Source organism: Gorilla gorilla, chromosome 3 (assembly GCF_029281585.2).
Source record: "Gorilla gorilla gorilla isolate KB3781 chromosome 3, NHGRI_mGorGor1-v2.1_pri, whole genome shotgun sequence".
Classification (NCBI taxonomy): Eukaryota; Metazoa; Chordata; class Mammalia; order Primates; family Hominidae; genus Gorilla; species Gorilla gorilla.
The window spans coordinates 130,998,968-131,022,174 of record NC_073227.2 but is presented as its reverse complement, the minus strand read 5'-3'; the positions used below and the strand labels follow the sequence as shown (position 1 = coordinate 131,022,174).

The 23,207-nt window shown below is 42.3% G+C and overlaps 1 long non-coding RNA gene across 1 annotated transcript; it reads left to right on the top strand.

Annotated features, from left to right (window-relative positions):
• Window positions 1-333: 333 nt before the first annotated feature.
• On the top strand, window positions 334-20,928 carry LOC129532919 (uncharacterized). Its single transcript, XR_008678860.2, has 3 exons — window positions 334-825; window positions 12,697-12,800; window positions 20,626-20,928. It is a non-coding gene; the product is annotated as an uncharacterized lncRNA (long non-coding RNA).
• The last annotated feature ends 2,279 nt before the right edge of the window (window positions 20,929-23,207 follow it).

Sequence of the window (23,207 nt, the reverse complement as noted above, 5' to 3'; positions counted from 1 at the left end):
GATTTAAGATCAGTGCTCAACGCACACTAACTTTCTTTCTTTTTAAAGCTCTGCCTCCGACTTGCGGAGGGATCACGCAGCAGTGGGGGGCAGATAAAAAAGCCCTTTGGACGAGGGTCACCTCCCTCCATGTTGTTCACTTGAGAGCAGTGGAGAGGAAAACGGTCCCCACGGGCGGACTTTGGCTTCTGGAGCCGCAGGGCCCAGCGGTCCCGGCCTCTCCGCCTCTCAGCCTGGTAGGGGGCGGGGAGGAGCAAAGGGAGGAGGGGAAGGAAGGAGCTAGAAGAGGGGATTTGGGGTTGGGGGCTGGAAGCGCTAACGAGACCTGCCCGGAGGATTTAGGTCTCCTGCAGGTTGGTGAGTGATTTGGGAGCTCTGGGTAGAAGAGGTGTACCTCGGCCTAGTTTGGTTGCTGAACTAGAACAACACGAGATCAATCAATCTGCAGGAAACAAAAAATGGAAGTCGAGGTTTAGGAAGAGTTGTCACTTCCCCGACTTGAGTGGTGCAGGCTGGGGGCGGAGACTTGGGACCTAAGAGAGGCCATTTCTCTCACCTCAGCTCCCTTCCCTTGGACTTCCAAAAGGAATAATTTTACTCTCTCCTCCATTCTCCCCACAACTCTCATCCCCGCTAGCCCTCAGGCCGCCTGCCCCTTTCCGCACCTCCTTTTCCCATCCAGCGAGAGAAACCTAGCTCCCAGAGCCGGTGCAGTCAGTCCCCTCGCCCCTCCCGCCGCTGCGCGGGTCCCCCTCCAGCCGTCGCTGCAACCACCACCTCGGTTCCACTCAATCGATTTTTGCTGCATGTCAACACTTATTACCGGTGAGTGTGAGGGTATTTTTTCTCCTTCTCTAGGTCTCTTAATGATTTCTGAGCTAGTTGTGTATTAAAGTGCTTAAAGAAACCTTTAACATAATCTATAGCACGAGCACCAACCTTCCCCGCTTGGGTTCAAAAATGGCGAGCTCGAGGTTGGGCCCGGAGGCGCCCAGGCCTCACTGGCCTCAGCGCACTGCCGCCGTGCTCCTTGAGCGCTCAGAGGTTCGCCAGGCCTGGGGCAGGAACCCCGCGCAGGCGATCTGCCGTCTGGGGGCTTTCTCCCCGCCACCCCCTTCCATCCCTCACCTGTTACTAGCAGGCACCTTTTCTTCTCTCGGTATCTTTGGCCTATCCTCGGGTTTTGTTTTATTTAAAAAAAAAAAAAAGTAAACCTCTTTAAAAATTTCCAAGGCCCCAAATTCTTCATTCCGCTAATACCGATTTCAGATTAGTGGAGACCTGGGAAAAGGTGTATACAGCCCATGACTGTCTCTCCTTCCTCCCAATTCCTAAATCTGAGTTTTAGTGTTTACGACTTGGTTAGAAGTTTAATTTTTAAAAACATGTTGGAGAGCCTGGGCCGAATAAGTAGTTTGATTAGAAGGCAAATTCTCTTCGCCTCCTTGCCCTGCTTTTTCTCTCACCCCCACCCCCTTTCTATTAGATGCTGAAGCCGGGGGGTGCAGGGGTGGGGGTTAGGAGTGTCACAAAAAAATTAATGGGACAATATAAACAGCGTCTTAAAAGTCCTAATATTCCTCGAAAGCCTTATAAATTAACCCTGTGAAGAGTGAGCCCTTTTAAGGCGAGTCTATAAAAATCCAGCGTGATCTCAAAGGAGGACGACCCTTCCCCCAATCCCTGTTGCGAATGTGACCAAACAAAGGTCTGTCCTGCAATCCACATCCTAATCCACGGATGCCCCCGCCGCCGTCACCGGGACTCCTCAGCCTCCAGCCGCCCTTAGTCGACGGAGCTACCCTGGGAGTCCCTGGCTCCGCGACTTAACTTTTTTAGAGAGGGGGAAAAAAGGAGGGGGTGTAATTAGATCAGAGGCCTTTATGAATATAGACTCCCTATTGATTGATTTATAAACCCCCTGACGAACTGCAGTTAATCTAAGCACACCGGGAAGCAAGAAACGTGGTTGACTGAAGAAGTCTGGAAGTAAACGAGAGGAATTTCTGGTAGCAGATTTTCAGAAGGAATTTTTTTAAAAATAGCTTTTCTTCCCCAGGTTCCCAAACAATTTCATTAACTGAACTTGAGAAAATGGTAATTCGAGTTTTTTTTTTAAGGGGGTTAAGTAGAAACACCATTGTAAACACATAACTGATTTACCTTTTCAGGTTCTAGCAGATGAACCCAGGGAAATTTTACTCTAATCTTAAAAATTTATCACACTTGGCCCCTCCCACCCTTCCCTGCCCCCTCCCCAAAGGGAGGACTTCCCATTGTTGACTGTCTATCTGAAAAGATAGAAAGCAGAATTTACTGTGTTTGGGATGCATAACTTCATTCACTTCTGTGCTGAGTATTTTATGCATTTTTAAAATGTAAATGTTGATTTTAGATTTTTTTGAAGAGTAGAGAATCCTGCAAGAAATGAAATACCCCCTGAAGATACATTTAATTATACTTAATTACCTTTAAAAGTCATTTCTACTCCTTTTGTAACAATACATTTCTACAGTTCAGTGGTAGTTGTGGAAAACAGGAGCTATTTGAAGCTTAAGTTACTCTGCAGAAGAATGGCTATAAGAGCCATCTAAATTCCTTACAATTAAAAAAATTCAAAAACATGTAATGACTACATGGTAAAAGTGTTTACTTTTTGGTGGTAGTGAGAGGTGCTTTTTAAATTTCCTTCCTTCAGAAGGACTAAGAGAAGTTCAGACTCACTGGGCTCTCCCTGGGCAGGGTGTGTGTCTGCACCCTGGGACTTTGATGGATCTTTCCAGACCTAGTTCTTCTAGTCTTACGGCAAAAAATGTTTAAGGTGTTTGCCCTCCCTCGTGCTCTTTTTCTCCTCCATCCTCTCCCTCTCCTGTTTTCTTTGTCCACAGCCAAGGTTTGGTTTGGTTTGGTTTGGTTTGGTTTGGTTTGGTTTGGTTTGGTTTGGTTTGGTTTGGTTTGGTTTGGTTTTTCCTCCATTCATGCAACTGAGGAAATGGCCCGCTGATGCTGGGACCTGACGTACCCACACTAAGGCATGAGGGTGGATTCCTCACAGCCCCGAGACCGCCTCTGCCAATGCTTCCTCTCTCCAGAAACAGCAAAGCCTCTCTGCCTCCGCTGAGAGTTTGCAGCAGTGCGGGACCCCCTCGCACGCAGTCCTGGGCAGGAACTTTTATCCTCGTCGCTCTGGAAAGATGAGACCTAGAACCACCACTGCTGTCCCCCAGAAAGCGGTGGTCAGCTTATTGAATGTGACTTGGGACCCAGACCAGTGGCAGCCCAATTCTTGGGCGCGTTTCCCAGCTCTGCCTGTGTCAACAGCCCTCGAAACTGCTTCTGCTTCTCTGGGCAGGTATCACGGGGAGTGTGCGTGGGGAACGGCTTGCTGCACCCAATAGAACTTCATGGCATCTTTCTATGTCCTCCCGGATCGAATGCAGGGCCTTCTCGGCGTCTCTTCAGAGGGTGCCTGCATTTGGTTGCCCACGAGTCTCCCCGACAGCTTCACCCCGCTGTGTGTGGGCTCGGGGGATGGAGGTGGGGAGCTGAAGGGAGAAAGAGGACACCAAAGTGGACAGAGGTGGAGACCCTGCAAGCCATCCCCAGAGCTAAGAAATGGGCTTTGCCTGTCAGAGCCTAAGGTTGCAGACTACGGATCACTTTGTTAGAAAATAAATAATATCAAGCAAAGTAGAGTAAAATAGAACCCTTCTTCTGTGGGTGCTAGGCCTCGGGCGATGTTCATTCACAGGACACTCCTGACGTCAGTTTCTCCAGCTACCTCTTGAAATCCGTGACATCGAAGGAGACGTTCTTATCTGATGAGGCGGTGTCTTGTTTATCTGTTTCTCCGAACACGAGAGAAAAAAAAAGAAGAATCTCTTGCGAATGCTGGGCTGCAGCTCTGGGCTACAGCTTCCCGGCGCGAAGTTCCCCGTCCCGGATCCTCCTTCCTCTGGGTGGCCGGGCCATCTTGTCAACCGCCATGCGCCAGGGGATGGATGTTTGGACAGGTGACCAGGACCTTTTGGACCCATGAATTCCGTGGGTACCGCGCAGCCCATCCCTTAGAACGACCCGAGGTGCAGCCGCTCCACCTGAACGTGCCCCCGGGGCGGCTTTTCCTAGGACTTCATTGGCCGTCTAAACCGGGTTTTGGGTACAACCTCGCCCTACCGCTTTCCATTGACTAAAACAGCTGCTTTATCTTAATGTTCAGTTTTTGGCCAATGACATGGGGGAAGGGCGGTGGTGGTAAGACTTACTGCCTGTCTCCCTTTACCCTGACGGTATTTTCAGAGGCACTAGGAGAAGCGGGAACCCGGAGGGCCACCTACGCACCTCCGGGGTCGCCCTCTTGGCCCGGGCACTAGAAGTTTGCACGTCCCTCCTGCCAAAAAAAAAAAAGGAATCTAATCTGCAGCTGCCGCCGCACCCCCACTTCCCGCCCGCATCCCTAGCCCGAAGTCTCAGGCAGGGCATCGCAGCCCACACGCTCGAGCTGCACCGACCGCCCGCGGGGTCCAGCTGGGGCGAAGCAGGGGCCCTAGAGCCTGCGCTCGGGACGCTCCCGCACGCGCCGCTGCTCCGGGCCTGGCGGGCCTCCTCGTGGGCGGTCTGGGCTCAGCCCTGGCGCGGCCTTGCTGCTCCGCCTCCAAAGATCGCGCACCAGTCTGGCCCACAGATGTGACCACTTCTTTGCCCTTTTCTAGTCCACCAGGGAGTCCAGGGCCAGAGGAGCCCCCCGCCGCATCCCTTCTCACCCTTTCTCGGGCCTCCGCGCCTTCACTCCCGAGCAGCCATATACCGTTAATGGGTCATGCCTGCCTGCCTCCTTGGAGCTGCCTCTCGAGGCCCGGGGGTTGAACATTAACCAGCTGCGGGAATAGACTGGGGTAAAACGTTACGTATAAAAATGAATCATCTATCCGGTCCTGGGAGAGAGGACCTATAGAGAGCTCTGCACCTAGAGCAGCCCCAGCCTTGCCCCTGGCCCAAAGTACCGAATCTTCTGGAGGCCGCTTATCAAGGACCGTTCAGCCGCAGGAAGCGGAGGACAAATGAGGGACTGGAGGAAGGGGGGTGACTGAGTCAACCGTTCTCCTTGCGGAGTTTGAGTTTCAGGGCTTCTAACACAAGAGAATTTCCTTTTCTTTCACACTTGAGAACGTGTGAACAGCTTTTCATCTCTTATAAAAGTTAGTGGGGGAAAGCTGGAGTCTAAGAGAAGCGGCTGTCCACAGGGCCGAGAAAGGTCGCTCTGCTGCCATCTCTGGCGCCCGGGGTGGGATCCCAGGAGGCAGGGCTCAGTGGGTTGGGAGTGGCAGCAAGAGCCCCGGACCAGGGCCTTGGGACGAAGGGGAGGCGCGCGGTGGGCGGTGCAACCGGCGCCCGACCTGGCCCTCGGACCTGAGACCTCGCAGAAGTCCTGGCTTGAGGTCGCGCTGAAGTCCTAGGCTCCTATCCGATCCCACCCACAACTGGTCTGGACCCTGCCTCCTTCCGACTCTGACCTATTTGTTTTTCCTTTAAACATAAGTAATGGAAAGTAAAATGATACGTCTGCGCTGACTTATGTGCTAGGCCCACGTGCCCAGTCAAAATATACAGACTTTACCAAAAGATAACAGAGCCGAAGGAAGAATTCAAGACAGTGCACATCCTAAGTTCCTGTGCCCTCACCTGGAAACATTACTGACTCAGGCACTGAGCAAATTCCTGAATAGGAAGATGATTCTGTTTCTGTATCTCTGTCTCTCTCCCTCTGCCTAACCTCTGTTCCCCCCGTCCCCCGCCCCCATTGAAGAAAAATCTGAGATAAGGTGGGTGCAAGCAAAAGGGAGATGTGATGTTATTAGGGCTTTCAGGAATTGCCAGCCAACCTGCAGAGCAATTCCTGTACCTCTTAAGAAGATTCTTTTTTTCTTATACAAAATAGTTTTATTTAAATGCATGCCTGACTCATTATAACCTCTTAGTGTGTGTGTATATGTATATATATATACACACACACACTATATATATATATATATATATTTTGAACAGATGGCACACTCTGCCTCAACCTGGACCCTACCTCTGACCTCTGACTTGTTTATTGAAACAGAAGTTTTGCTGAGAGCATTCACTCAAATCTCTATACTTAGGGGTGTGAGAAAGTGGCTGTGCTGGTGTGCATGTCTGCTGAGAACGCTGCATCGTTGCATTACTCTCAAGGTCACATCCTAGCTTCTTCAAAGGCCACTGCTCCTGCTTCAGTGTGTTCACAGCCTGTATAGTGATCCTGAGAATTTCTGGCACGGGATGGAGGGTGGCAGCGGAGACATGCAGTAAACAAGGCTTTCCAGAGTCTCAGCAGGCATCAACAATGTGACAAGTGCTGTGTATGTGTATTAATTGGACATCACCAATCAGTTCGTTCTCAGAGAAAATGGCTTTCTGTTTAAGATGTAGTTACAGAGTGTTCATCACTTCATGTAGTGTCGCTGCTCTAACTGCAGTGCACACAATGCTCTATGTCATTCCTATAGAGCAATACAGATCAACTTTGTCAGCACCCAACTTTATGTTATTCCACTCTCCCAAGAAAAATAGAATTGACTCAAATGTTCCACTAAGTTAGCTCTAGAGAGACAATGAATGCATCGAAGCAAATAAATACAAAGAAGTATGAATCACACGCTCAGTTGCTTTTCAGTGACTTAGAGACAGAGAAACATAGGTGGAGAAAGGGCATTTACTTTTAAGGGTTTGAGTAGTTGGGGAAAGGAGTATTCTAAAGGGTATTGCAGTGTTCACTCAAACCCTCTTCTCCCCCACCAAATTACCATGTTATCTGACACCCTCGATCTATTTGTGTCCTGGGTAACAGACAGTTTGACCAAGAGGTCACAGACTAGAGGGCTTGGGTGACTGGAAACAAGTTTGACAAGAAAGGAATCTGGGTGGGGTGCCACCATGGAGGTGGAGAGAGGATGAGGCCACAGTGGCTGGAGCAGCCTGGCAACACAAAGTCTCTGCTGGACACCGCATTTACACAAAATGCCTTGTCAGAGAATGGTGGATTAGGAATAGATGTCAACACAGCTTCATGGATGAGAGAAATTGAAGTCTCTCTCCATTCCTTTTCTTTACCTTCCCTTTATTTTCTACCTTCTTCATTTCCTCATTTTATTATTGCCCTTCTTCTACATCAGGTGACTCTCCCCAGAATTTTGGCTGCTCCTGGATTATGCCCTGCTTATCCTTTCTTTTGAATTAAGGCTTCAGATTGTTTGTAGTGTTCACTTTTCCAGGCATGATACATTGTTTTATTCAGTCAAGAGTCTACCTGTAAACCGTTTGTACTTATGAATATGGAGTACTTCTATGAACAATACAAGTTTCTGGTAGAATAAGTAAAGCATGCAATATTGTATAGCTTGTCTTTTCAGAGCACAAAAAGGACTGTGCACACTCTTTAATAAAGCCCCACTGCATGCTGGAGAGGTTGGGACAGTGAATGAGCAGGCTTCTTTCACCCAGGCAATATGACCGTTGGCATTATGGCCACCAAAGTGGGAAATCTCCAGTTTGCCATTCTCACCTTGAAAGCTCCTCCTCTCCTGAAACTACCATCTGTGGACTCACACACATTGTCAAATTTGTGTGTTCCAAGAAAACACTGAAACAGTTTATAAAGTTTATGTACTAAACTTTACATATCTTTTCACACAAATGCATTTGTTTTTCTTGTGTTATATCCTCTTTTTATTGGCTCGGCAGTATTTTAATGTGATTTCTCTTCCTTGTACAGTTGAGAAACACCTTCATTGTCATCCTGCAACTCATTAGATTAGAACTTCGTTGAAACATCTTTTATTCCACAGAAGGGCTGCCCCATTTCACCCTCCTTTGGTTCCTTCTTTTCCTTTCTAACTTCTTCCAAAGTCTCACTTAGAGGTTAATTCTAAATCTCATAACTCTCTCCCTTTTTACTTTTTCATTTTATTTCTGAGCAATTATTGTTCCCATACTCCCAAACTAACTTTCATCCATATTACTCCTTTGGCAATGACCATACGGGGTGTTTTATTATGAGTTAAGATTTTGCGGATCTTTTTTTTTTTTTTAGCTTCTTGTGGTGGCCTGGCGCAATACCTTGTAACGGAGTAGATGTTCAATAAATTCCTATTGATCAAATGTTACAATTAAAATCTTTGCTCACAAAAATAAAAGTTCAAAAACATTAAAATCTATTGAATTGGCATAAATTGAATCTCAGATTAATTCTAATTAATTTCTAATCCTTTTCCCAACAAACTAGACATGTAAAAGAATTCTTTAGCAGAAATTCCGTCGTAATGTTTTTCGACACTGCCAGCATCTTCCCTACATCAGAGCAGTTTTAGGATGGTGAATCATGAACACATTTTAGTATTTCCTAATATATTATTAAAATAAAGAAGTTTTAAAAAATCTAGTTTGGGGAATATGTGTGGTAAGGGGAGTATAAAAGGGTGGGAGACACGTAGATGACAGAAGTTTCCAGCTCGCAATTGTCTAGAGTCATTTTACTAGTTAAGGGATTATGATGTCCAATTCTCCCTTACTTTATGCTTTTTAAAATTTCACTGCTCACAATTTGTAGTAAAATATATTGTATCAAAATATATTGTGGACAAAGATTTTTTTAATTCTTAGAGACATAAAAACCTAAGAAATTAAAAATATTGATCCAAAAACAACAAAAAAGATTTAACCCAGGCTGGGTGTGGGGACTCATGCCTGTAATCCCAGCACTTTGGGAGGCTGAGGTGGGTGGATCACCTGATGTCAGTGGTTTGAGACCAGGCTGGCCAACATGGCAAAACCCCATCTCTATTAAAAATACAAAAATTTAGTGGGAGACAGTGTGGCGATTCCTTAGGGATCTAGAGCTAGAAATACCGTTTGACCCAGGCATCCCATTACTGGGTATATACCCAAAGGATTATAAATCATGCTGCTATAAAGACATATGCACACGTATATTTATTGTGGCACTATTCACAATAGTAGAGACTTAGAACCAACCCAAATGTCCAACAATGATAGACTGGATTAAGAAAATGTGGCACATATACACCATGGAATACTATGCAGCCATAAAAAATGATGAGTTAATGTCATTTGTAGGGACATGGATGAAGCTGGAAACCATCATTCTCAGCAAACTATCACAACGACAAAAAACCAAACACCACATGTTCTCACTCATAGGTGGGAACTGAACAATGAGAACACCTGGACACAGGAAGGGGAACATCACACTCTGGGGACTGTTGTGGGGTGGGGGGAGTGGGGAGGGATAGCATTAGGAGATATACCCAATGTAAATGATGAGTTAGTGGGTGCAGCACACCAACATTGCACATGTATACATATGTAACAAACCTGCACGTTGTGCACATGTACCCTAGAACTTAAAGTATAATAAATATATATATATATATATATATATATATATATAAAAATACAAAAATTAGCCAGGAGTGGTTGTGGCCACCTGTAATCCCAGCTACTTGGGAAGCTGAGGCAGGAGAATTGCTTGAACCCAGGAGGTGGAGTTTGCAGTGAGCCAAGATATTGCCATTGCACTCCAGCCTGGGCAACAGAGAAAGACTCTGTCAAAAAAAAAAAAAAAAAAAAAAAACTTAACCCAATCAGACTTTGATTAGGGTCACAGACCAAACAAGTTATGGTTATCTTTATTTCTGCTCATTTTTGTCCAGTAGGCCTCACATATTTTTGATGAATTTCTGGGTGGTAGAATATTCCTTAGAACACTGACCATATCCACTTCTACTTTCCAGCTGTTACCTAAACAACAAACTAGACACACGTCACTGCAAACAGTGGGAAGAATGGTGTTACCTTTGATGAAACATCCATGGAACATTTGGTAACCCTTAATATATACCAAAAAAAAAAAAGTTTCACCTCATTGTGCTAAATAAATAAATAATACATATATAAACAAACAAATAAATAAAATGATAGGGACTGGAATGGTAGAGAAATTTTAATGAATTTTGATGCAGTGGGTTTTGCAATGCCTGCAGAACTTTCAAAGACCCCAGTCTTTAGTGGAAAACCACTAGTCCTGGTCGGCACTGCAGGGAAGGGTAGATGGCTGGAGATTCCAGAAACCAAGGGGGAAGATGACTGGGAACTCACAAAAAGGTAACAGATTTGACACATTTATCTTTGGTTGTCTCAGTCACCATAATTTTAAAAATTATCTACACTCTCATAAAGCAATGGGTCAATATTATTTTCACAGTACTCTTTTTTTTTTTTTTTTTTGAGACGGAGTTTCGCTCTTGTTGCCCAGGGTGGAGTGCAATAGCATGATCTCTGCTCACCGCAACCTCCGCCTCCCAGGTTCAAGCAATTCTCATGCCTCAGCCTCCCAAATAGCTGGGATTACAGGCATGTACCACCACTCCCGGCTAATTTTGTATTTTTAGTAGAAACAGGGTTTCTCCATGTTGAGTCTGGTCTTGAACTCCTGACCTCAGGGGATCCGCCTGCCTCGGCTTCCCAAAGTGCTAGGATTACAGGCATGAGCCACCGCACCTGGGCTTTCACAGTTATCTTAACATTTTTTACCTTTATTTTATTCATAACCATCTCTAAATATAACAATATACAGTGATGCAGAAGATAGTTTGTTGAGTACTTTCTATGAGCCAAGAACTGCGCCAGTGCCTTTGATATGTTAATATTATCTCAATCAGTTCTCACAACAATCCTATAAAGTAGATAATATTATTTCCTTATTTGACAGATAAGAAAACTGATTCTCAGAAGTAACTTGCCTCAGGCTGCCTGAGTAATGAGTGTCAGAGTCAAAACTAGAATAGGACTCAAGTTAGGCACAATATGACAGGACCAAAGAACTGCTGGTCTTCTGTATCACTTTCTTATGATGTGATTAGAAAATATTACTTATAAATTAAAAGTGTTATGAAAATAGTATTTCCTAGTTATCTTATGAGTAGTGATTGAAAAAGATAGAGATTATAGTAACTGAGCCAATCAAAGGTAAAGATGTTTTACTCTTTCACGTGTGTTTCAGTGCACATTTCCTACACTAAAGCAACGGACAACTTGTCAAGGCAGTTTGACATGTGACATTTTAGACATGATAGGAAAAGCAGACAACTTGCTGATATTAAGGAAAGGATATATACACACACACATATGTATACACATACCTCCTTTATATATATACACATATAAATACAAAAATATACACATATATACGTATGTATGTTTGTGTATATATACATATATATACATACACACGTATCAGTTGGCATAAGATCAAGTGATTTTTTCCTTGGTCTTGTACATTATGACCTGTTCACTCCTTTCTTGCTTCTCTCCACCCCCATTGACCCTTTTTGAGGCTAACTTCAGATCTCAGCTTAGACGTCCCTACTTTGAGAAAGGCCTCCGTGACACTCTGGCATTAGGTTAGGTCAACGTGCCCCTCCTGTGTGTTTCCATGACCATATCAAAGCACCTAACACACTTTTATGAACTTAACACGTTTGAAGATTAGAGATCAGTAATTTTATAGCATCTCACAGCTTGCCCTTTGAGCTATTTTTGCATGATTAGATTCAGATTATATATTTTTTATGATATTCAAGATATCATAGTGCTGCAATGTTCTTACTGCGTCATATCAGGAGGCACACATGGTGATTTTTCAATACTTGATTATGTTAATTCATTACTTAAGGTGGAGTCTGCTTCATTACTTTAATGTTTAAAAGTTATTTATTTGCTTCTCTATTAACATTATGCTTTTTCCATTGTAATTAGTATTTCATGAGCAGCTTTATGGTGAGAAATTGAAACCTCCTGCCAACAGCCATGTGAGTGAGCTTGGAAGCAGATTCTCCAGCTCTTCAAATAATGGCAGCCCCAGAAAACAACTTAAATGCAACCTCCTGAGAGTCTCTGAGCTAGAACTACCTAGCTAAACTGCTGTGAGATTCTTCAACCTCAAAACTGGGATGAGATAACAAATATTTATTGTTTTAAGGTGCTAAATTTTGGGGTAATCTGTTGCTTTGTAATAGTTAATACACCACCTACATTCTATATTCCCAAATTTTTCATCACTTTTCATCTATTATGGTCTCTCTCCTCCTCTGCACTTGGGGATTTATGTATTTTTTCTTTTCTGTTGCCACTTTCATAGCACTCTGGGGAAAACAGAGAGAAACAAATGTAGTCAATTCACCAAATTTTACCTGAAGTCCAAGGAAGTAAATATTAAGTGCAGATTTGGAGGAAGGAAGGGATAGGACTTGGTGATGCTGTGTAAGAAAAGCATTTGCGCCAGAAGAAAGATGAGATAAACACTAGAAGGCAAAGAAAAACATTTTATGGAAAATCGAAAGCAACTGAAAAAGACATCTTTATTTCACATTTAGTAAATATAATTATGGTTTTTAAAAATATAATCTTAGAAACACTTATTTTGTCTGCCCATCTCCTCCCCTCTTTCTGGAAACAGAACTGTCCTCTTTGGGGGGAACCCGTTCTTCTCTTTATTTATGCTATATTGTTCTAATGGATGCTGCCAATTCTAGAACTGATCTCTGTGTCCGCAAGAGTAGGCACGTGAGCTCGGCTGCCTTTTGTGTCCTTCCACAGGAATCTTCAAATGATAATTTTGAAAAGAGAAGCAGTCCTTTTCATGATGAAGAGATGAGTTGTCAAAAGCCCAGTTTCTCCAGGGCAGAAGATTTCAGTCTCTGGTAAGACAGACTCAGAGAGAAGCACGGATGAGAGTTGGAGGGAGAGAGAGTCCTGCTGTCTCTCCTGTCCGTTACTATGATCCTGGAGGTCCAGTTAAATGCCCTTCCTGAGATTTTGCTACTCTGGTCAGCATATTTCCTGTTTTGCCTAAAGTGGTTCAAATTGGGTTTCTGTCACTTGGAAAAGACTTCCTGATTCAGTAGACTAGTGTTCCCTCCCTCCCCCATAAATAGTCTCTCCCCCAGAGAGCAAAAAAAGTGCCTTTGAAGTCAGGATTTGGGATAGTCTTTTGGAATCCTCAGATGTTCATGTGTAAGTAGAAAAATTTCATCTTCCAGTGGCCCTCTACAAACACTGCCTGGGAATTATTGAGGGGGTGAGGAAGGAGAGTTGTGTATACACACCCACACCTGTTAAGCTTTTTCGCCAACACAATAATATTTATTGGAGATCTATTATGTTTCAGGCACTTTCATAAACAGCTGCTCTACATTAGTCCAAGACACTAGATTTTCACACTGTTCCTAATTATAGATGAGATGATATCTTTAAAATAAAAGATGTTAAATATTAGTCTTTACAAAATGTAAACGTTATGAGTAAAGATTAGGTGCACCTTTCCATACCTTCTCCAGGTTTAACCTACCACTATTTGGATGTCTCTTTTGCTTTTATAAGTTTATCCCCCAAAAATGTAATGGAATTTCAAATATAAATGCCATTTTAGTATTACTGCTTGAATGACTTGTTTCTAAAGACAATTTTGAGAAAGATGATTAAAAATAAACAAAAAATTTGAAACAAACTATAACTAAATAGCGTGACTTGCCTTGAAATTCTAGCTTTATTCATATAAGTTTGTGTCCCCACAAGAAGCAGACTCAAAACAAGTCAGCCTAAATCTATGTAAACAGATTTAGGTTAGGGAGAGTGGTGATGTTAAGGGCATTAATTCCAGCTTTGGTTATTACTTTGAAACTTGGACAAACAGTGTTTGTCCAGTAATTTCTCATGTATTTTTTTCCCCTCTTAGTCTTCCTGGGGGAAATGGTTACAATAGCCTAGAGCACTCCTCTGAAGAGATATCCACACTGGCAAAGGTACCAACTTTTCACTTTCGCAGTGGGTGGTCCGGCACAAAAATTCCCCAATGGCTGAGAATCTGAAGCCTGCCCAGGCCTCCCATAAACTTCAGTATTTAAACATTTTTATATGTAATTTAAGATGTGAACTATTAGAACTAACAGTAGGTAATTGGCTTTTTCCAGTTTTCCCATTAGAAAATATTAAGGAATTCCCAGCATATTCTGTTGTTAAGACAATGACACAGTCTGTGTCAAAAATTAAATTTCTTCCCACTCACTTAAAAAAAAGCAATATCTTATTTCCTTACTCTACTCTGCCATTTCTATCCTCTCTGTTATATCTAAGATTTTTCTTAATTGTTAAATACAAGTGCATATTTAAGATGTATCAAAATTAATAATATGTTTTTGTTTTCTAAATTGTTTAATAAAAAGTTGTTGAGCACTATTACAAGGCTCTGTGCTAGGCACAATAGAGGATAAGAAAATAATTATTTATTAAGATAAGTGTTTTGGCAAAGTGCGGTGGCTCACACCTGCAATTCCAGCACTTGGGGAGGCTGAGGCAGGCGGATCGCTTGAGCCCAGGAGGTCAAGACCAACCTGGGCAACATGGCAAAACCGAATCTCTACAAAAATTAACAAGGCATGATGGTGCATTCCTTACTCTGGAGGCTGAGGTGGGAGGATCACATGAGCCTGGGATGTCAAGTCTTCAGTGAACTGTGATCACGCCATTGCACTCCAGCCTGGGCGACAGAGCAAAACACTGTCTCAAAAAAAAAAAAAAAAAAAAAAGTGTTTTGTACCTAATTTATATCTCATTTAATTCTGACAACAAATCTATGAAATAGGCATTGTTATTCCCATTTTACCAATGAGGAACTTAAGGTACCAAGAGATTAATTAATTTGTCCAAGATCATTCAGTTAGTAATTGGTAAAATTGAATTTAAATCTGGGATCATTTGACCTCTAAAGGTTTTTCTCTTAACCACACTATACTGTGCTCCTACCCAGCACCCCCAAACCAATGTATAATACTTAGCCAACTCATTTCATGATGATTCCAACTCAGGAAGAACCACTTTTAAGTAAGGCAGATGTGTTAACTACTACACATAGAATGATAACCTATGCTCTCAGGATGCTTAAAATATACAAGAAGAGATAAATCGTGTAGGCAAATAACTGAAATTTATGTTAGAATTCAGTGAATACCTTAAGAGTGGTACAAAGTATGATAGACTTTCAGAAAGGATTGAGAATACTTCTAGCTGGGAGGATCAAGGCATCGTGTTTGAGATTTCTTTTGATTTTGGCTTTGAAAGATGGGCAGGGTTTTATTTTTTATTTTTATTTTTTTTTGAGATAGAGTCTCGCTCTGTCTCCCAGGCTGGAGTGCAGTGGCACCATCTAGGCTCACTGCAACCTCCCCCTCCTGGGTTCACGCCATTCTCCTGCCTCAGCCTCCCGAGTAGCTGGGACTACAGGCACCCGCCACCATGCCCGGCTAACTTTTGTATTTTTAGTAGAGACGGAGTTTCACCGTGTTAGCCAGGATGGTCGCGATCTCCTGACCTCTTGCTCTGCCTGCCTCGGTCTCCCAAAGTGCTGGGATTACAGGCATGAGCCACCATGCCCGGCCAGGCAGGGTTTTAATAAAAGCATCAGAAAATCATTTCAGGCAGAGTAAAAAGCATAGTAAAGACTTGATAATAGGCCTGGCACAGTGGTTCACTCCTATAATCCTAGCACTTTGGGAGGCTGAGGTGGAAAGATGACTTGAGCCCAGGAGTTTGAGACCAGCCTGGGCAACGTGGTGAAACTCCGTCTCTACAAAAAATACAAAAATTAGCTGGGTGTGCAGCACTTTGGGAGGCCGAGGCGGGCGGATCACGAGGTCAGGAGATCGAGACCATCCTGGCTAACATGGTGAAACCCCGTCTCTACTAAAAATACAAAAAATTAGCCGGGCGTGGTGGCGGGCGCCTGTAGTCCCAGCTACTCGGGAGGCTGAGGCAGGAGAATGGCGTGAACCTGGGAGGCGGAGCTTGCAGTGAGCTGAGATTGCGCCACTGCACTCCAGCCTGGGCGACAGAGCCAGACTCCGTCTCAAAAAAAAAAAAAAAAAAAAAAATTAGCTGGGTGTGTTGGCGTGCCTCTAATCCCAGCTACTCTGGAGACTGAGGTGAGAGGATCACTTGAGCCTGGGAGGCGGAGACTGCAGTGAACCGAGATCACAACAGTGCACTCCAGCCTGGGCAACAGAGTGAGACCCTGTCTCAAACAAAAAAAGAAGAAAAGAAAAAAAATGAAGACTTGATGGTAGATGTGGGATGAGTTTGGTGAACCAAGAATAATCTAGTGTGAAGTAATAGTGGAAGATAAGTCTGGAACGCTAAACTGTGACTAGAATGTGGCAGACATAGAAAACTAGACTAAGAAGTTTAGAGTTTATTGTGTAGGCAGTGAGGAGATGGGATTTCCATTGGGGTTTCTGAGCAGTGAATAAATGGAAAGAGGCTGTGCTTTAGTGAGTTAATGGGGCAAGAATATGTGGCCAGATGAACTGCAACAAGAAGTAAACTAAAGGGTTTAAACTGGGATTATGGTAGAGAAAAAAAGAAGACAAAGCTGAGGAAGACCACCAAATAATGGATGAGAGGGTTTAGAGAAAGAACAAGTAACTTCAAGTTTTTGAATTTATGTGACTGACTGAATGTTATTAACAAAACTCAGAAATGCTATTTATTTGAAGAGGAGTTTCTTAAGTTGGATGAACAAGAAAGGGAATCACTCATGGCAAGGCAGCTATAAAGAAATAAAGTTTTGGAATTCCAGCATCAGGAAGCCCAGACGTTTGGTAAAGAATGAAACAATCAACATGTTCATCTAAGATTGACCTTACTGAGAGATCAAGAAATGACAATTATTATGGTTTGCAAGGCAGCCAGAAGCTTGCCTCAAACTTTTCATTTATTTGTCAACTTTATCAGGAAATCTACACCATTAGATAGTCTATTATAGATTAAGGCATTGACAACAAATGTTCCCTAAATTTTATTAGAATGTCCAACTTCTTCCTTATCAGAATTAGTCAAAGTTTGATTGTATAGTTGGAGATTTAAAAATACTCTCAGTTTGGAACACTGGGGGCATTTTTAGGGTGCCAAGGGAAGGTTCCTTGGGGAAGGATGAATTGGATACTGACATGGTTTGGCTGTGTCCCCACCCAGATCTCATCTTGAATTCCAACGTATTGTGGGAGGGACTTGGTAGGAGGTAACTGAATCATGGGGGCAATTCTTTCCAATGCTGTTCTCATGATAGTGAATAAGTCTCATGAGATCTGATAGTTTTAAAAAGAGGAGTTTCCCTGCACAAGCTCTTTCTCTCTTTGCCTGCTGCCATCCATGTAAGACGTGACTTGTTCCTCCTTACCTTCTGCCTTGATTGTGAGACCTCCCCAGCAACGTGGAACTGTAAGTCCATTAAACCTCTTTCTTTTGTAAATTACCCAGTGTTGGGTATGTCTGTATCAGCAGCATGAAAACTGACTAATACAGATACCAAGAGACTTCAGGGCATAATCTGTCAATAACTGATTAACAAGTTCATCAATTAAGAAATATTTGTTAATGATCTACTGGAAATAAGGCACCTTGCTAAATCTAAGGGGAGAAAACAACAACATTGTCTCTATTCTTGATGACTTTATCCTACCTCATAATTTTGCCAGAGGCTAGTATTTTGTGTACAACTCTAGCAATTCGATTATAAGTTTCAGTTTTCCAAATTAGAAAATTTAGAACTTATAATCTTTAGTACTCACTTCTTAAGGTTTTTGTCAGTATAATTAATCCAGTCTTTAAAAAAATATATTAGAGTTCCTGGTGAACCTGGAGTTGCCCACTGCTTAGTATACTATATTATCATAGTGCATGGGGGAACTGGACTCCTATTTATATCTAACAAAAAAAAGTGAATTTAGTGTGTGTGTCATTTCTATAATGGTGCAGGTAAATATATATGTACTTATTTTATGAACTTTGTAAGTGTATGTAGGCCTGGAGACACAAGTGTTTAGCAACATTTTTATTAATAAGTTGGATTTCAAAAATTTTATAACTTAGCATGCTTAATAATTCAAAGCTCAAGAGTGTTGTTGATATGACAAAAGTAAAATTCAAAAAAATCTGAAGAGGTTGAAATACAGAACTAAAACTACAATAAAAACTTAATGATACATAGGGGTACAGTTTAGGTTTCAAAAAATCAATTAATACCTAAAGGGATAAAGCATCTCAAAATTAAATTATTAGAGACTTCAGTGAATATGGTAGCCAGCCTCCACAATGGCCTCAATGATTCCAGGATCCTATAATTCACATTCTCCTGCAATGTCATGCCCCACCCCCCCTTCAATGAATGAAGTTTCCCTATGTAGCTAATAGAATATTGTGGAAATAACGATGTGTGCCATTCAAGGATAGCACATAAAATATACAGCAACTTTTGCCTTGCTTTCTTTTTGATCACTGTCTCTGGAGGTAGCTGCCATGTTATGAGGACACACAGACAGCCCTAAGGAGATGTCCATGTGGTAAGGAACTGAGGCTGTCTGTCAGCAGCCAGCATGAACTTAACAGCCATGTGAGGGAGCATCTTGGAAGCAGAATTTACAGCCATGGTCAAATTTTTTGATGCTGCAATTTCAGCCAATATCTTGAATTCAACCTCATGAGACACCCTGAACCATTTAGCTTAGCAGCTGTCAAATTCAGGAATGAGATAATAAATCATTATTGTTGTTTTGAGTCATCAAGTTTTGTGGTTATTTGCTACACATGAATAGATAACTAATATATTTGGAAGTGAGTTGCTGCCATTTTAACACATTTTAAGTATATAGGAGAGGCACTGGAATTAGGCAATGGCAGAAACTGAAAGATGTTGAAGAGAGTGTTAGTGGAAGCTGAAAATGTCTTCAATAGACTATTATTAATAAGCCTGACATCTCTGAGGAGGCTTCTGCTGAGGAAAACATTATCAGAAACTGGAGGAAAAGGGGATAGTTTTAATATAGTGGCAGAAAGTTAAGCAACACAATTACCTGCAATACTGTGGAACTGGAAATTGTATCTAATAAAATGGATGATCTAGGTAAAAAACTTCCAGTCAGAATTTGGAAGGTGCTGCTTGGTTTCTTCTTGTTGTTTATAGTAAAATGTGACAAAGAAGAAAATAAGCTACAGGACAGATTGTCAAACCAAAAGAAGCTGAGACTTGTTGGCCTTGAAAATTGCTAGCCTCTCAAGATGGGAAACAATGCTAAAATAAAGAAATGGCTTCTGGACAAAGACCAAACTTAGACATTGCCAGATGTCAGACAACCATGGTGTAAAAATGAAGCTGAGGATGTGGTTATAAAATCCTTTGCTAAGACCTTAGAAATATCTAAGGTTGTACTTCAGAGAACCATCAAGTCACATTAGAGCTTCAGAGAAGCTTAAGAATAATCTCACCACAGGCTTTAAGTAGAGCAGAGCTTATCTCAAACAGATTTGCAGGTGTGGCTTTTGTATAATGGAATTAACTCCAGTAAGATTCACAGGAGACTCACAAAGTTTTTCAGAGTATTTAACTGCTAGAAACGTCAACAGTTTGGACTGAAGAGAACAAAAGAAAGGAGGCTTTTGTACCTCCAAATTCCTACAGGCAGGAACCAGACTAGGAAAAATATACAGCTGCAAACCTAGGCTACTTTTCATGGAAAAATAAGTTGGCTCCGAAGGTAAAACCAAAACTTCAAAGGTCTAAGCCAAAGTCATAGAAAATCATTCCCAAGAAGCAGTAGGAATGAGTACTAGTGAAAAGCATTCAATATTTGCCTAGATAGATTTCAAAATTGCTATGGATCAGTGACTCATATGCCTTTTGTTTTCCACACTTTGAACGGGAGTGTCTATAGTGGTTATCTTATTTATGTCCCATCATTGTATGTTGGGTGTGTATGTGGGTAAAGAAGAGCATACTTTTTAGCTCTTTAGTTCACAGATCTTCAGATCAAGGAATTTTACTCGAGGAGCTATACTCGAGGAACCACACTCAAAAAGCCTTATTCACATCTAAGTCTGTTTGGGACAGCAAGATTGTAGGATTTGAGATGATGCTGTAATGGAACAAGATTTTTTTTTTCATCCTGCATCTTACATTTTATTTTATTTTTTTATTTTATTTTATTTGATTATTATTATACTTTAAGTTTTAGGGTACATGTGCACAATGTGCAGGTTAGTTACATATGTATACATGTGCCATGCTGGCGTGCTGCACCCATTAACTCGTCATTTAGCATTAGGTATATCTCCTAAAGCTATCCCTCCCCCCTCCCCCCACCCCACAACAGTCCCCAGAGTGTGATGTTCCCCTTCCTGTGTCCATGTGTTCTCATTGTGGAACGAGATTTTTGATGGCCTTGAGAATATGTAAGTATTCTTTGCATGTGGGATGGCGGTTAGTCATTGAGGGATAGAGGTTAGACTCTAGTGCCAGCCTCCAAGATGACCTCCAAATAATCCCTGCTTTCTGATACTCAAGCTACTGTGTAGCCGCTTCCCATACTGAATAAAGCTGACCTGTGCACCAATGGTGTATTTTGTTAATGACAACGTGTGATTTCAAAGGCTAGCACATAGATATTGTGGCTTGGAACTCTCACTTTCTCTCTGTCTCAGATCACTCATTCTGGGAGAAGACAACGGTCATATCATGTCATGAAGATACTCATGCAGTCCTATGGAGAATTTCATTGGTAAGAAACTGAGCTAGAATGAACTTGACAGCCTTGTGAGAGAGCCATCTTAGAAGCAGACCTTCAGCCTCAGACAGCTTTCAGAGGATTGTAGCCCCAGCTGAAATGTCAACCACAATCTCATGAGAGACATTGAACCAGAATCACCCAGCCAAGCTGTTCCCAAATTCCTGAGCCATAGAAACTATGTGAGATAATAAATGTTTATTGTTGTTCTCAGCCACTACATTTCTAAATTATTTTTTATTTATTTTTAGACATAAGGTCTCACTATTTTGCCCAAGCTGGGGTGCAGTGGCTATTCACAGGCACGATTGTAGCAGATTACAGCCTTGAACTCCTGGGCTCAAGTGATCCTCCCACATCAGCCTCCCAAATAGCTGTGACTACAGACATGCACCATGACACCAGGCTAAATTATGGGGTAATTTGTTATGCAGCAATCTCAACATGAGGCAATGGTAAGACTGTTTAAAAATGTTATGTGTTTTTTGGCTACATCAATTGAATAAAGGTTTCATATCATCTATTAATAATCCACTTCTAGACTTACACTAATGTAGGATATTGTTTATAGCTTGAGTCGTATAGTATGACAGACATTGGTAAAGATATTGAGAGTACTAAAGTACTATCAAGATAGTGAAAACAACAAAATATAACATGAGGAGTGCTTCAGACAACTGGTGATGTTTAACCTTGAGTAGACTAAGGAATTACATGGTATCTATACATGTATGTAAAGAAGTAGTGCAGGGAAGAAATAATAGATATATTCTGCATATCCTGTGTTTCTTCAAAGGGGAGAAAAATAACAAAAGGCTAAATGTTGTAGAATGGTAGATCTCAACAAAATATATGGAAGCATTTTTTGATGCTTCAAATTCTTTAACAAAATAATGACTTCCACATTGGAAAAGTTGAAACATAGGCAGGATTACCACCTATGAAAAAGGTAGTTCAGAAAAATCCTAGACTGGAATGTTGAATAAACTATACAAAATGGCCATGAGGCTGCTTTCCCATTTGATCTAAGATACACTTAGTTTTCTGCAATAAACCAGCAAATTTGGAGGCACTCCCTTACCCAAAGCTCCAAAGTACTTAGAAGTACCATCTTAGGTGACACAGTGAACTTTCTGCAGATCCATGGAATGTTATTTAAGTGTTTTCCCAGTTAACACCAGGATCTAGATATGAAGTAGAAAGACCAAAAGACCACTACAGAGGAAGATACCGCTCATTAGTATTTGGTCTAAAGATTTTTTTTCAAGGCTTCTCCAGGATAAATGTATTTCTTGAAGCTAAGATTCAGATTCAGCTTTGGCTTCATTTTAAAGTAAAAACACTCTGGGTTAGAATGATTTCTAAAATCTAAAGCTAACTTGCATATCACACAGTATAAAGAAGATAAGCACAAATCATTTGCTGAGAATCATTTATTTAATACTGTTTGAGGCTTATCAGGAGGGTCCATTATATGCCATACATGTGTTAAACTTTCAGTCAGTAAACCAAAATTACACAATTCTTCTTCTTCTTCTTCTTCTTCTTCCTCTTCTTCTTCTTCTTCCTCTTCCTCTTCCTCTTCCCCTTCTTGTCTTGCTCTGTCACCCAGGCTGGAGTGCAGTGGCACAATCACAGCTCACTGCAGCCTTGAACTCTTGGGCACAAGTGATCCTCCCACCTTAGCCTCCTGAGTGGCTGGGCTACAAGCACATGCCACCACACCAGCTAATTTTTAATTTTTTGCAGAGATGAGGTCACTACATTGCTCAGGCTTGTCTTGAATTCCTAAGCTGAAGATATCCTCTTGCCTCGGCCTTCCAAAGTGTTGGGATTACAGGCATAAACCACCATTCCTGACAAGAATTTTTTTTTTTTTTTTTGAGACAGGGTTTCTCTCTGTCACCCATGCTGGAGTGCAGTGGCACAATCTCGGTTCACTGCAACCTCCACCTCCTAGATTCAAGCCAACCTCCTGCCTCAGCCTATAGCTGGGACTACAGGCATCAGGTATGCGCCACCATGCCCAGTTAATTTTTTTTTGAGACAGAGTCTTGCTCTGTCTCCCAGGCTGGAGTGCAGTGGCGCCATCTCGGCTCACTGCAACCTCCACCTCCTGGGTTCACGCCATTCTCCTGCCTCAGCCTCCCGAGTAGCTGGGACTACAGGCGCCGGCCACCACGCCCGGCTAATTTTTTGTGTTTTTAGTAGAGACAGGGTTTCACTGTGTTAGCCAGGACGATCTCGATCTCCTGACTTCGTGATCTGCCCACCTCGACTTCCCAAAGTGCTGGGATTACAGGCGTGAGCCACGGCACCTGGCGAATTTTTTAAATTTTATTTGTTTATTTATTTTTTGAGACAGGGTTTTACCACATTGCCCAGGCTGGTCTCGAACTCCTGAGCACAAGGAATTTGCCGGCCTCAGCCTCCCAAAATGCTGGGATTACAGATGTGAGCCACCACACTCAGCCCCTGACAGGATGTTAAATTCTTAAT